Genomic DNA, 15,063 nt, shown 5'->3' on the forward strand with positions numbered 1-15,063 from the left:
AAATCTAAGAGGATCTGTATACAATATTTCATAACTTTTGCTTGGAAACAATCCCTTTCGATCTCAGACAAATTCGCTGCAATCCCCACTAGAGATCCGAAAGGGTATGCAATTCCCTAGAGATCTACTTTATATAGCTGAAATTTCTGAAGGGTAGATTGTATTGGATCTCCGATCACTTTTAAACGATAAAGAAAGAAAACTCTAGTCAATGGATTCTGATAATATTAGTCAGTTTAAAGTTATGCAAACAAGAATAAAATTGTATTTCATTAAAAAAAACAATGTTAGTTTAATTGATTTTTGATTTTTTGATAAACTCATCGCCTAGATTAGTCATTTTGTGTCACTTTTGACAAACATGAAATCAAATGATTGACAAACTGTCTTGCAGGTCCTTACGATTTGCCATCTGAATGTTGTCAGCACTTGCATAATTTGAATTATTGAAGAGGTTTGTCTACATCACTTTCAGTTTGCAGCTTTTAGCCTTATCATCAACATCATCATCATCATTGGCAATTTGGTTTTGGCTGAGAGACAGTGGCAGGGGCCTAATCAAAATTGATGGCTAAATTGCATCGACGGGCAATTGAGATGGCCGCCATCATTGCCAATTGACAGCTGTCAATGTTTCGGCCAGAGATTTTGCCAATTTTGACGATTAGCAGCGATTGGCAGAAGCAGCAGTAGCAGCAGCATAAAGTCTTCATAATTAGTGCAGAAAGGGATAACAGGGGGATGAGTCACAACAAAAAAACAATTAGAGAGAACAAAAAACAAATAAAAATTCTGTGCGGCGATTAATCCAATAAGTTTCTATTACTTTGATTAGGTGTTGATTAGGTGTAGATGATGGTCGTACCTTTTCTTTACCCCTAACAATGCCCCTGCCTCTCTCTCTCTTTCTCTCGTTCTCTCTGTCTGTCTCTCTGTATGTCTTTCTTTGTGTGGCAAAGTTTACCTGCCCGACAGGTGGCAGAAAGAACTTTTCAAGCTGCTTGCTAATAAACTCATGAAAATACATTCAAACACACATAGACACACACGCACACACCCACAGACATACATACATACACATAAATGCCGTGAAGCAACAAAGGCCAAGAAAATGCTAAAACCCCGATCCTCTCATGGACCCCCTTCCCCCAAAAAGAGAGAAAGAAAAACTATGCGAAAGTCTCTGGCAAAGGTGAGAAAGATTTTTGCAATTTATTTAAGTCACGTGCCATATTCTCTGCCTTCTCACCTTAGGCTGGGGAAGCAACAGCAACAACACCAGAAACACCTGCCCACCTTGATTTGGAACTCAAAGTGACTGGCTGAATGACTAACTGACTGACTGAGTGACTGACTGACTGACTGACTAACAGAGATGGAGACAAAGTTATGCCAGCCAGCAAATGTAACATAAATTATATGAAGCAAAGGCACAAGAAGTTGATGCCTGAAGCAGAAAACAAGCCAAATGTGTTGGCAGAACGAGGTGAGGAAAGGCACAACCAGAAGCAGTGGTCCTTTTTTTTTGGGGTCGGTGTCGAGGCCGAAGTCGGGGTCGGGGTCGGGGTCGGGGTTTCGCCTTTATCGTCTTCATTCGGTGCCTCATCATGAGGCAACTTACTTTACTTAGTTCTTGGCAGCTCTTAATTAGTGTGCGCGAATTTTGAGCACGTGAATTTTCATAAGTGTGTCTGATAGGGACAGCTACACAGATAGAAGACGGAAAAAGACAGGGAAAGAGAGACAGAGAGAGAGAGAGAGAGAGAGAGAGTTGGGGAATGCTAAAGAGCACAGTGGAATTCTTTATTAACATTTTATTTGGCTTATAATAATGGTAATTCGTCTTTTCCTAAGATATTGATAACAAAGAGATAAGCTAAATGAAGTAAATTAATTACACTTTAATAGTTCATATATATAGTCAATAGTAAAAGAACTTAACTTTGAAAATTTTCAAAAATCAGATCCAAATCCAGGGCTCATGGAAATGTTGTCGGTTGAAGGGCTTGAAACCTTCCAATACCTTAAATTGTCCTAAATTTGTGGTAAATTGTTAATGTGCCCCATTGTGCATTAGATCGTTTGAGTTGACATTTTCATTTTTTTTTCATGTCTTGAAACAGTTTGATTAAGTTTAATTGATGTAATTACATTTTCAAATTGGATTGGATTTGTGAATACAAAGCGAACAAGCTGAACAGATAGGGCATGAGAAGAGGTGATAGAGAATCTGTGACAAGGACACAGCCACAAAAGTCTGAATGTATGTACATATATAACTGTCTACCTTTTCCCATACAATCGATCCTATTAACAACATCAAAGTCGAGATCTCGTCATGGATTTTGTGGGCACGCACACTCACACACACACACACACACATATGCAACTTTCATCAATTTCGAAAATGAATTTGAAAGTGTTACCAGTGGTGAGGGATTGACAGAGGGGTTCGAGCTGCGATTGGGGCTACGGCTTGGATGGGATTGAGGTTGATTGTAAAGGGCGAATAGAAGCTGTTGGCTCCCGCCCGAATGATGTGGCGCGCATATTTTGCATAATTTAAGCAATTTGTGCATTGGCAACGGGAATGACCATGAGAGTTGAGTTTCGTTGCGTTGCATGGCATGGCGGCCCAAAAATGACAGTGGCAACGCCAACGCCAACGACAACGACGACGATGTTGATAATAATGAGGATGATGACGATGACGATGTATGTAGACGATGCCGATGGGAAGGTGTTGAAATGGCACCCACATTATTGCATTTGAATGGCTGCCTGGCTTGCTGCCTTGCCTGCCCTCAAGCCCGACGGTCAGTACTGGCCAACGGCCAACACATAGCCCTGGGCCAGATAATGAAGCAGCAACATTTTAACCAGGCAAATGCGCAAACACGTTGAGCTCGAGACGAGTTGCAGTCAGGAGTTGAAAGGCAGAAGAACAGCAGCAGCAAAAAAGTAGAACACACTCAAAGAAAATTTGAAAACAGATTGAAAAAATAAACTCACAATGAACATATCTATAGAATCATAACATATCATATCCATCATACGAATTTCTAGATTGAATATTATTTATAGAATATTATACAATGATAGATTATAGTCTATAGAGACCTAATTTGAAGAATTTTGCTTAAAAACTTTTAAATTCCAGTTCCAAAAATGGCAAGAATATATTGAAAATGTTACCCATTTTATTACATAAATTTCACTGTCAGCGGGGGTGCTATGCTTGGTTTTTTTTCTCTCTCTCTTTTTGGGTTTCTCTGAGTGTGAAAGTGGCATAGTGTTTGGTGTTGATTGCCGACTGCCAGCTGGCGACTCACTGAGACTAGGGACTGGGACTGGGACTGGGACAGGGCACTAGGACTGGGTGACGATGACGATGATGGTGACGGTCACCAAATGGGTTGACAGACGCTGCTGCAACTGATTCATGAACTGGCAACGAGCCTGTTGGATGGCCACCAACCTGAACCTGAACCTGAGAATGGAGTCAGAGTCAGAGATGGGAGCCTCAACCTGTCCGTCCACATGCTCATATTTCGTCGTTTATATATAGACACACAAACACACACAAACTGCACAGCAAGGACTCATTTTGGCTCTGGCCAGGACACATGCTTATGGATGCTGTTTTTCTCTCTTTCTCCTCTTTATCCCTGTCTTTTTCTATGCGAGTGTGTATGTGAAAGTGTGTGTGTCCGTTGCCATGACACTGGATTTTACAGAGACTTAAGTGCTGTCTGGTTTGTGTGATGGTGTTTGTGTGTGTGTGTGTGTGTGTGTGTGTGTGCGTGTGATATATGCAGCTGACTCATTCTGCTGACGCTCCAAATTCAAACGCAAACACTGTTGCATACTTTCCGGCATGCAACAAAGAGCGAGATGGTCATATACGTATGTATGTATGTGTGTATGTGTGGCCAAGGCAGACCTTTCGAGGCAAAGCGTTAAGAGAGCAAGAGAGAGAGAGAGAGAGAGCATTCGCTTGCAACGGACACATATTTTCTGATAAATTATTGCATTGTTGATTTATTTTTGGCTTTTCGCTGTCTGCGGCTTAAGATTAATTTCCTTGCGTTGTTGAATTCACACTTATGTGGCCATCCGCTACTCCAAGCCCTCCTCTATCCGCCGTAGTTCTGCCCACACGCACACACAAACACACACAGACACACAGACACAACAGCAGCATGCCTTATGCAGTTTTCCCCAGTGGCATTGTCTGTCATCTTTGGTTCAACACACGCACACACACACAAGAGCACACACACACTGTTGGTCGTTAAATGGCTTTTGAAAAAACGCCAATAAAAAATTAAATCAAATATATATAATTTTTAATTAAAAAATGCCCTTTAATCTTTTTACAATTATTGCCAGCAAAATGAGCAACTGTAAGAACAACAACAACAACAATGCAGAACAGCAAATACAACAACATTTATTGTTGCTTTGATTGTTTTTTACATTAAGCATGTCAGTGTCAGAAATAAATACAACAACAAAAAAAAAGCACAGAAATCATTATTACTTTATACATACATTCTTATTATTATGTATATTACATACATATGTATCTATGTATATGTTATATGATTGTATGTCTATGTATGTTAATAGGGCTATTAGTTTAAGCCGAAAATTAAGTTTTCAGCGAGTAAGTTCAGTGATAATAAAAGTTTTTTTTTTTTGATTTATTTCAATTGGAATTATGAAATGCATTTAATCAACATCAAAGGAAACTTCGCCCTGAAAGTAGGCAACGAATTGTGAATTGTTTAGATTAGAAAAACACAAAGCCAAATTTAAAGTGGAAGGTTGTCAATTACTTGTTACCCATTACTGTTTACCCGCTATGATTGAAAACTGTTATTGCCAAGCTAAATGTGTCCATCAAACTGCAAATTGAGTGGTTTAAATTGCTAACGGATAGAAGGAATGATATGATGTTGGCACTTATCATGTATTCATTTCGTTCGTTGCATTGTTTTTGTGGTTTGCATTGCTGTGTGGTCAATGTGGTTGTTGTTCTTGTTGCTGTGCCCATAACCCTTGTCCAACGTCCATTGAACTTTCTTGTCGAGACAAAAGTCGCCTGGCTAAGCCTCTCCTGAATGGCCTTTGATTGGCCTCTGTCATATGTGTGTGTGTGTGTGTGTGTGTGTGTGCCTCGAGGCAGTTCAAGGAGGCGGGGAGCTGGTATATGACCACACATATTGAACCACATGGAACGTAAATATTTAAGAAGTACTTTATATATATATAAACGTATGTACACATCTTTTTTCCTACTCAAATCTTTTTTATAGATAATTCTTCTTCTTCATTTAATACCCTGGAAAGCTAAACGTTAAAAGGGTATGTAACTGTAAAGTATACACTTAAAGACTCATAATCAATATGCATTGTGGATATGCACATTCTTTAAATGGGTTATCGACATTATTCGAATATAATTTCTAACTCAAATTTCCTTTGGGCCAATATGAATAGAGTACAGGGTAAATGTGAACAAGTGCTTCGATTTAGTTCTTTGGCCCAACTAGGCAAACTTTGCCTTGGTTTGGCTTCTAAGAAGATGAGCAACATGTGTGTGTGTGTGTGTGTGTGTGTGTGTGTGTGTGTGTGTGTGCGAGGAGATAGAAACCAGATGCGAGTGGGAAGGCCTTGGCAAGGTGATAGCTTTAATAACTTAACTTAGACACTTGGGTAAAAGTTTAATATTGGACGGGCTATCATGGAGAAGAGATTAAACGTTGATGATGACCTCCTATTGCTACTGCTCCCATAACTGCCTTCTTGGCCTACTAGTTGGCTTAATTGTTCGATAAGCAAAGGAGAAAAATGAAATGAAGAAAAAATTGCAAAGCCAAACCGAGATAAGTCATAAGCCAGAGGCGGATGGTTCATACAAATTGCCACGTTAATTGCATACAAAGAGCAAGAGAAATGCCCAAGAAATTGTGTAACAAAAGGCCGTCGTTCCATTTCATTCCTTATTTTCGCAAACCTCTCTCCATTTCCCCATCCCATGTGCTACCGCTCCATCACTTGCATCACGTCTATTCCTTGTCGTCGACGCATATGAGTGGTCCTAAATGGGGGAGTTGCAGGGGGCCTGTGGTGGGCAGAGTTAGGTAGGGATTTGGGGTGGCATTTTGGCCTTACATAGTTGACAATTGACACATTTGCAATTCAACACTCGAACACACAGAACAGAACAGAACAGAACAGAACGGAACGGAACGCGCGCCTCGTTTTGCAATCAGCGGCCTCGCGTTTCATGTAACTGCCACCCGTTCCCTCTCATTGCCACTGCCACTTGTTCTATTGCTAAGCAAAAGCCAACTCCCTTCAGCCACGTAGTACTACAACTACCACTACACTGCACTGCATCCTTACTCGGACCACCGTGCTCCACTCCTCGCTTGCATTCGTTCACACAGTCAAACGTTCTCTTCCTGACATCGTTTAGGCATTTGCATTTCGATGCCATGCCGCGGCTCCCAACATACATACATAACTGCAAAGGCATACGAAATGGAGGGAATGAAAGAGCGTACAGGGAATGGGAATGAAAATGAGAGAAAGAGACAGACAGAGAGAGAGAGAGAGAGAGAGAGAGAGAGAGAGAGAGCTAGAAAATAAGGGGATACCGAATGGGGAAGCGGGAGGAAGCGGCGATATAAATATTTGCAGTGTTTGATGTGGCTGCTTTTGGGTTTGACTTCATTGCTGGGGCAGCTTTTGCCTGCTTACACTCGGACAAAAAGTCCAAACTAATATGTGTAAGTGAATGACTGAAGAGTGATCTAATGCGAATGGCTTTATAAAGATTAGGCGATTAAATAGTTGAATCGCTAGTTAGACAATATTTTAATTTGTTAAATGGCAATTCTCTCAGTGTAGAGCGGTTAGGCCTGTTCGTATTCATTAAGTCGAGCAGCGCTAGAATTTGCACATATATATGTATATATTTGTGTGTGTATGTGTGTGTGTGCACCTTGCGATTCCTGGAGGCGCACTTGCCTTAATTATTGCCTGGCATTCTGCTCAAGAAGAAGATGGAAATGAAAATGAAGAAGGAGGAAACGGAAAACGGAGTGTCAACAGTTTATGAAGTGGACTGACTCACTGTGGAACTTAACTTCTACACCATCTCTCTCTCTCTCTCTCTCTCTCTCTCTTACACACACACACACAGTTTCCTTCTCTTTCTATCTCTCCCTCTTTGCTGTATGGGCACATTGGGGCATAATCAAACGGTAATTGGTGCGGGCAACGATTTTGCAAATTGAAAGAAAGCACACATACACACACTCACACACAGAGGGGCGTTCTGTTGGGATGAGGTGAACGGAAAGAGAGGGGGTGACGAGGGGGTGTGCGGCGAACAAGCACAGACACAGACAATTTTCTATAAAAACTAAATTTGAAATTGTGTTGACTTAACGTTTGTGCATAAAGCGGCAACCAAAATGGCAAATGCACTCACATGAACAGATGGACAAGGGACACACACAGTTACACATACATAGTTAGAGGGAGATAGAGTGTATAAGAAAGGGAAGAGGATACTAGCTAGCCACGGCTTCTGCTGCTGCTGCTGCTGGTGTAGCACTTTGTGCAATGTCTCGCCTCATAGTCATCATGTTGGTGGAAATTTATTTTCATTGCTGCCGCAGGCAACGGCAATATCATCACACACACACAAACACACACACATAGAGGGAGAGAAAACGAGAGAGGGAAATGGAGACAAAGAGGAAGAAATAAGCGAGAGACGGTCCTTTGGGTTGTGTGTGTATGAATGTGTGTAAAAGGACAAACCATCTTCCATCTTCAATACCAAATGCATTTGCAACGAAAGTCGTATGACCTTTGTCAAAATAAATAAACACACACACACACTCACACACACACACACGGACAAACGAAAACTTAAAGAAATTGCCAAATATGGTAAAGTCTGCTTGTTCCTCAAATAGAATGCCGGCCTATTAAGCAACCAAGAAAACTTTTTTCAAGTGTAAATCAATCCTAACCACAGTGCAAATTGTCTATATCTATATTAAAATTATAGATATAGTGTGAAAACTTTATATTAAATTCCAATTCCATGTAAGCATCGATTTAAGGATCTTGAAAAAAAATGTGGCTGCATATTGCGTAAAAAACAAAATGCCAAAAATATTAAATGGTCATGAATTTGAACTGAAAGTACTATAGGGTAAATGCATCAATATGTAAACTCTTATAATTGTTGTTGACTGCCTAGGCCATAGAAGCCAGAAAAGAAAAATGAAGCAAATAGAGAGAGAGAGAGAGAGAGAGAGAGGAAGAAAGTCAGAGACAGAATTGCCTCGGAAAGAAAGACATAACCATAGAGCACAATAAAGTCGTTTCCATGTTGGTTAACGTTTCAATAAGTGCGTGGCCTTCCCTCTTTTGCCTTTGCCTTCTCAATTCTCTGATACATCGTTCTCATTCTCATGTTGTTGGCTATCCTTCTTGCTGTGCTGTCGCTGACAGTTTAAAGTTGTTGCATTCTAGCTGAAGCCCCCTCCCCAATGTATGTGCATACATACATATATTCATAGAGACCAACAGTAAGAGAGATCTTTGTGTCCATCTATCTATGTATGTGTATGTGCGTCACAAACGAATATGTTGCTCAATTTGTTTGTGTGGGAAGGATTTTTTGGTTGTATTCCCCCTTTTTATTCTTGTTGTTTCTTTGTGTGCTAGTGTGTGTGTGTGTATATAAAAAACTGGTACTTCTCGATGTTGCTGCTTCCCCCTTTTTGCGCTGGGCAATGAAAGTTGCAGCTTAACAGCGATGGCGAAGCGTTCAACTGAAAAGTCCGCAGCTGCCGCTCGCGTGCTAAGCTTTTGCTCGCCGCTTTGTTTTACTGCTTAGCCTGGGACTGCGGGGCATCAGGATTCAACCAGTCCAGTTATTGGCAAGGGATGCGCTCGCTTCTGTTCATATTCTCAATGTCTCCCTCTTTTTCTCACTCTCTAGCTTTCCTGGTCCCTCTCTGTGTGCGTCTGTGTGTGTGTGTGTATGTGCGAAACGTGACTGGACAGTGGCCACTGGCCACACGCTTGGCGAGATTCACAACACTTGCCCTACTAAAGTGAAGGAGATGCTGCTGTGGGTGAAAATAGTGTTGGGTTCAGGTTCAGGTTCACTGGCAACCCTCGCGCTCGCCTTTGCTTTAGATTCCCGCTTATACCCGCCTCAAAATCTCCTTTAGCCCTCCTCTTCGCATCTTGCTGCCATTCGCCATGATAGCTGTAATCGAGAAAATCCCATAAGAGACGATTTAATCCCATATTTCAAAGTTATTCAAGTGCAAAAATGCCAAAAAGGAATGCAAACATAAGCACTGCCAGAATGGAGGCCAGTAGAAGCAGCAGCGGCACTGGCATCACTTCCTTCTCAAAAGACACGACACACCCAAAAAAAAAACAACGAAAATAAAATCTAAAAAAATAGAAAATAGAATACTTGCCGGGTCAGGACAGTAAAGTCGCCGTTTTCGTTTTGGGAAAAACGGCACCTGGCCAACTAACAATCTACATCAAAACTTCTTCTACCAACGCCATCGTCATCGTCGTCGTCTGACCACACTTTGCCACTTTGTTGCATTGAATCAATTTTCCGTCTCCCCTCATGGTCATTCTCTCCTTTATCTTATTCCATTTTCCATTGCAAATCTTTAGTCTGCCCTACTAAACAAAAATCCAAGTGATAATTGGGCTCAATCGTTTGCCTGAATCCTTGTTGGGTTATCTTTGTTTCTTTATACGTTTTTTCTTCTCTTCCTCTCTCTCTCTCTCTGTCTCTTTCTTTTTACTGTGTCAGTTCCATTTTCAGTTGGTAAATTAATTGCATTTCAGTTACAGTTTATAAATATGGCGCAGCTTTAAATTGGCTCATTAAATTTCATTTGTGCTCAGGCGCCACACATCAATTGACACTCGTTGTATGAGTGTGTGTGTATGTGTGTTTGTGTTTATATACATATCTATGTGTGCAAGTGCAGACATACAGGGTGTCCAATACCTTTTTACAAACTAAATAGCTTTATAGAAATGGATTCAACTATAAAATCAAATTAAAAATTGTCTTAACTGTTGTTGATCGAGCCCACTTTTGCCTCAGTTTTGGGTGTTGGGAGACCCTATACACTTGTAAAATACACTTATACTAATTTATGATGAACGCTAGTTATAGAAAATATGAATATGTTTCTATGAAAACAACTACTTATATTTGCTCTATCACATAGTCAAAATGGGCAGGATCCTCGATCTCTTACATTGCATACTTTAAGGCTAAACTAAATTTTGAATCATTCGCGATTTCATGTTTCAGTTATTCACTTAATCAATAGAAGCAACGAGTTTTATACTAAATTGAGGAGTTATTTACAACGTAAAGTTTGTAGTAGTTGAAATTTTGTTCGTTTTAAAATTGTTTGCCACTCTTAGTTACAGGCAGAAAGGTATTCGAACTAGTTTAAAACGTTTGCTACTCAATTCCTCAATATTCTTTGCCTTCGTGTAGTTTTCTAAATGTTTCAATTTCATTTCATTTCATTTCATTTCACTTTTTTCATTCGAATGGTTTGTTGTTTGGGGCAACATTCTTTTGGTAATTTTGGCCGCTAGCTGGAGTACCCTTTATGTGCAACGTTCCGCAATCGGAATGCTGTTCCACATTTGGCGCGTGGTGCTCGCCAGAGCAATTTACTTGCGCGAATTGTGTGTGTGTGTGTGTGTGTGAGTGAGTAGAATTGTGTGTGAGTATTTTTTTTTTATATTTTGTTTGTCTATTCGTTTTTGCTGTGCTTTTTTCTTTTGCCTGGTGTGTGTGCCTGTGTGTGTGTGTGTGTGTTTTTTTTTGCTTGCTTTCTTGTTGTCTGTTTTTCTGTTTTGCTCTTTCGCGTATGCAGTAGCCAACAGCTTCCCACTGTTTGCTGTTGTTTTTTGTTTTTTCTTGTATTTTCTCTCTTTTTTGTTCGCTTCTCGTTAGAGCCAACTTGGTTTTGCTATTCATACGTTTTGCCTGGCCGTGTTTTCACACGGTTTTTATATACAGTACATGGTCACCTCTCTCCGCTTACCTCGCACCGCTCACCTGGCCCTCACCTGGCTAACCACCCGCCCAGAGTTTCCATTTCGGTTTTTTTTTTCTTTGGTTTTCCGCCCAGCGTTGTCAACGCAGTCGACGCTGCAGCCAGCCAGCATTGCCCGTGTGCACATCCATTTGTAGTAATCGCTTTAAAATGATGGCAACAGATTTATGGTGGTTTATCTGGGTGCATTCGGCTGTGCGGCATGCCAAACGTGCTATAGTTGGCACTCCTCCTCCTCCGCCTCCAGCATCATGCCTTCTGAAAGCGTTTAGAGTTGCCCAGCTGTCGACCGAATACCAATACCAATACCAATAGCAATCCCAATCCGAATCGAAGCTGGTCGCCAAAGTGACAATCGCCAGCATCCCGATGGCACCTTACTGCCATTTTTCCCTTTGCTTTTTGTTGTTGCTCTATTTTTTTTATTTTCTTTTATTTTTTATCCCCCTGTTGGTCATGTGTGTGTGTGTGTGTGTGTGTGTGTGTGTGGGTCACCCTGTCTAGCAATTTAAAGGTTATCGTGGGCAGCCTTGACGAGCTTATGCTTGACTAAACAAGCAGCCGCAGCAATCCTATGGAGGTCTCATCATTATACACCCTGGGCCATGGCCAATCCCCGTGTCAGAGCTGCAAATCTCTCTCCCAGTGATTGATGATGTGGCTATGCATGGCCACTAGACTAGACTAAACTTGACTCGGGCCATGCCATTCTGGCCGGGCATGGCCTGGGGTAGTCCGGAGTCTGTATTCCGGATTCTGCACTGGGTGTCCACCCATTGTTGCATATTCTCATGCAATTCTATCAATTTTATGCATGTTGCCCTAACTAAATGCGGCATATGCCATATATATTTTTTGTTATACTGGGTTAGCATTTGGACTGATTATTGCATACGTTTTGCATACAGGGTGGGGCTAGTGTTCCCCAATAGAAAATAGCAACACTCACTTCACTTCAAGTTAATAATGCTCATCAATAATTATGTTAATAAAGTAAATTCTAGTTTGGGCATTATCCTAATCGATTAAGGTTTAAGGTTTAACCCCACTTCATTTTTGAAATTAAGTTTGATAACCGACAGATAATGGCCGACAGAAACACCATCTATATTAACTGATTTTAATTGAATTACAGGGTGTCTCGATTGGTAGACAAAACATCAGACAAATTACACCAGCTTCTTCTGTTGTTGTTATTGTTTGTATTGCTCTTTGCTTGCACTAGCTTTTTAAACTTATCCTTAACCTGCAGCTCTTTCACTTACTGCTGCTGCTGCTCATTCTGTGCTGCTGCTTCTCCTCCATGGGTCTCATTTTACCATTTCAGGCCTCAAGTCGGCTTGCAGTTAAACATTTATGTCTGCCAGACAAACAAAATGGTCAGAGAGAAGACGATGTGCCGCTGAGAGGGTACGAACAAACACAAAAGGCAAAGGAGCAGAAGGTGGAGGAGTTGGTAGCACCGGAGGAGAACGAGAAGCATTGAGTGGAGTAAGAAAAAAAAAAAAGTATATATATATAAAAATAAGTAAACTGTCCAAAAAAGGAAGTATCTCTTGCCTGAAACACAGCACAAAATCCATACGAGCCACAGACGTTCCAAGCTAAAGCACTGCAGTCACCAAGGATGTGGATGTGGATATGGATATGGATAGAGGGACGGTTGCCGGTAGGGGCAGAGCAGGCCCAACAACAACAAGGACAACGACAAGGACAACGACAACATTTACTGTTTACCTTGATTATTTCATCAAAGTTTGAAAATATTTACATTGGCATTCCGAGCTTGGAACGTGATGTAGATATTTATACATGCCCGAGAGTCGAAAATGTAGACAGAGATGGAATCGAAATTCGAGTTGTAGTTGGAGTTGGAGACGGATGCGGAATTGAAAGTTAGAGTTGGAATCTGAGAGCCTGGCCTCAGTCGATATTTGTCTCATAGCTCATAGCTTGGCAGGCTTTCTTTTACCCATTCATTGTCCCATTTCTTATTATCGGGTATAATCGTACTGTAGTTCATAATCAAATTAATTGGCTTGATTAACTTGCTAATGAATACATACAAATTGATGGTGATCTGATTCAAGCATACAAAGATGATTAGTTCTTTTATTTCTCTATTCAGAATACCCAGTTAAAGATAACTGAAGAATAAATGTACCACTTAAAACAATTCATTAAACATTTTTTTTTTTTTTAAATTATTCCTAGGGTATTTGAAAATCAATGTCTTGGTTGAAATTTTGTTTTTTGTTTTTTTTCTTTTTTTTGATTTTCTGGTTTTGTTAGAAGAATAAGTTTGAGTTTATTTTGATACCAAAAATTAATACGTTGTTGGTCCTGTGTTTCCGCCCCTTTCCTTTGGTTTGTCTGCCAGTCAGTCAGCCTTTTATTCTGTCTCTCAGTCAGTCTGTCAGCTCTATGCCTTTGTTCTCTGGGCTTGTCGCCGTCGACACTTGCCACTTGTAAACGACATTTTATTAGTAAAGTTTATTTAAATTTGTTGTGTGTGTGTGTGTGTGTGCGTCTGTGTGTGTTTTTGCTTGTGCTGCCATTTTGTGTTACCAGTTCCCAGAAAGCACTTCTGCCCCATACCACCATCTCCCCTTCGGCCCCAATCCATCTACCATCCACAAAAATTCAACTTGGATTTCACATTCGTATTCAAAAGATCAACATATTGCGTTACGTGGTGTATTTTAAATTCAAAATTGACTTTCAAGCACTTACACAGCGGCGACTACAACAAAGATGACGACGACGACGACGACGAGGATGATGACGATGACGATGTTCGTTGAGGGCTACGTTGGAAGAACCAAAAAAAGGGGCGGGGCCAAAGATGAGGTGAAAGTCAAGACTTTTGACTGCCGCCTTATCGTATTGCCAAAATCCAAGTTGAACTGCCGTTGGAACTGCTTTGATTGGGGGGTGTAGTTTTGTGTTACTCCTATTCTCATTGTTGCCGGAAACTGCAAACTACGACCCCCAGGAGCAGGGTAGAGAGATCATCATGATGCCTAGTTTATGGTTAAGCGTTTTGGGGGTAGAGTTGAAACTCAATTGAATTATATCTAGTTTATGTACACAAACTCGCAACACGTAACACAAAATATGAGACCATCTAATCACTTTCACTTGCGTGTTACCTTTTGAAACTTTTGGGTAAGTTAAAGTGATATCCAATAAGAAAATCCAAGATCATTACACCTTTTTCTTCTTAAATACTCCAAAGAGAAAAGTTTTTGTTGGATAAAAAAATGATGGTTCTAGTATGCAGAAACAATAAAGAAAAGTGGAAAATTCTGTGAAAATAACGTTACAATCTGGGGCAATTTAAGATCTCTTTCTGGTGGGAATGAAATTCATTTTGTTTGCATTCGCGTGTTATATTACGTATACGTATCGTATATAGTATCTCGTATACATATGTAAGTTAATAATATCGTTAAAATTAAGCCTCAGTTCATTTCGTTCCCTTTTTCTCATTTTCCCTGAAAGTAAATATGCAACAAAAGATGTGCATTAAACTCAGAAACTCTGGCTCAATCTGGATGCAAAGGGCTCAGTGAGAAGGGAAGGAGGTCGGTAGAGGGGGAGAGTGTAACGTCATTTTCCATTTTGTTGACCATTAAATAAGCTCATATATGAGAAGCAGCAGCAGCTTCAGTGCGTTCTCCTGCCTGTATGCTGTGTGTGTGTGTGTGTGTGGTAAAGGCGAGACTTGCCAGCGGCAAACTAATTTTGAACTGTTGACCATGTTGTGGTCATCGTCAGCAGCAATGTGGTGGCAATGGCAATAAAAGAGCAGAGTAAAGCCATTTTAAGGGAGATGAAGAGAATGGGTAAGAGAGAGGGGGAGAGAGAGAGAGCGAAGAGTTCTGGTCACGCCCCATGCATC

Source organism: Drosophila tropicalis, unplaced genomic scaffold (genome assembly GCF_018151085.1).
Source record: "Drosophila tropicalis isolate 14030-0801.00 unplaced genomic scaffold, ASM1815108v1 contig_158, whole genome shotgun sequence".
Classification (NCBI taxonomy): Eukaryota; Metazoa; Arthropoda; class Insecta; order Diptera; family Drosophilidae; genus Drosophila; species Drosophila tropicalis.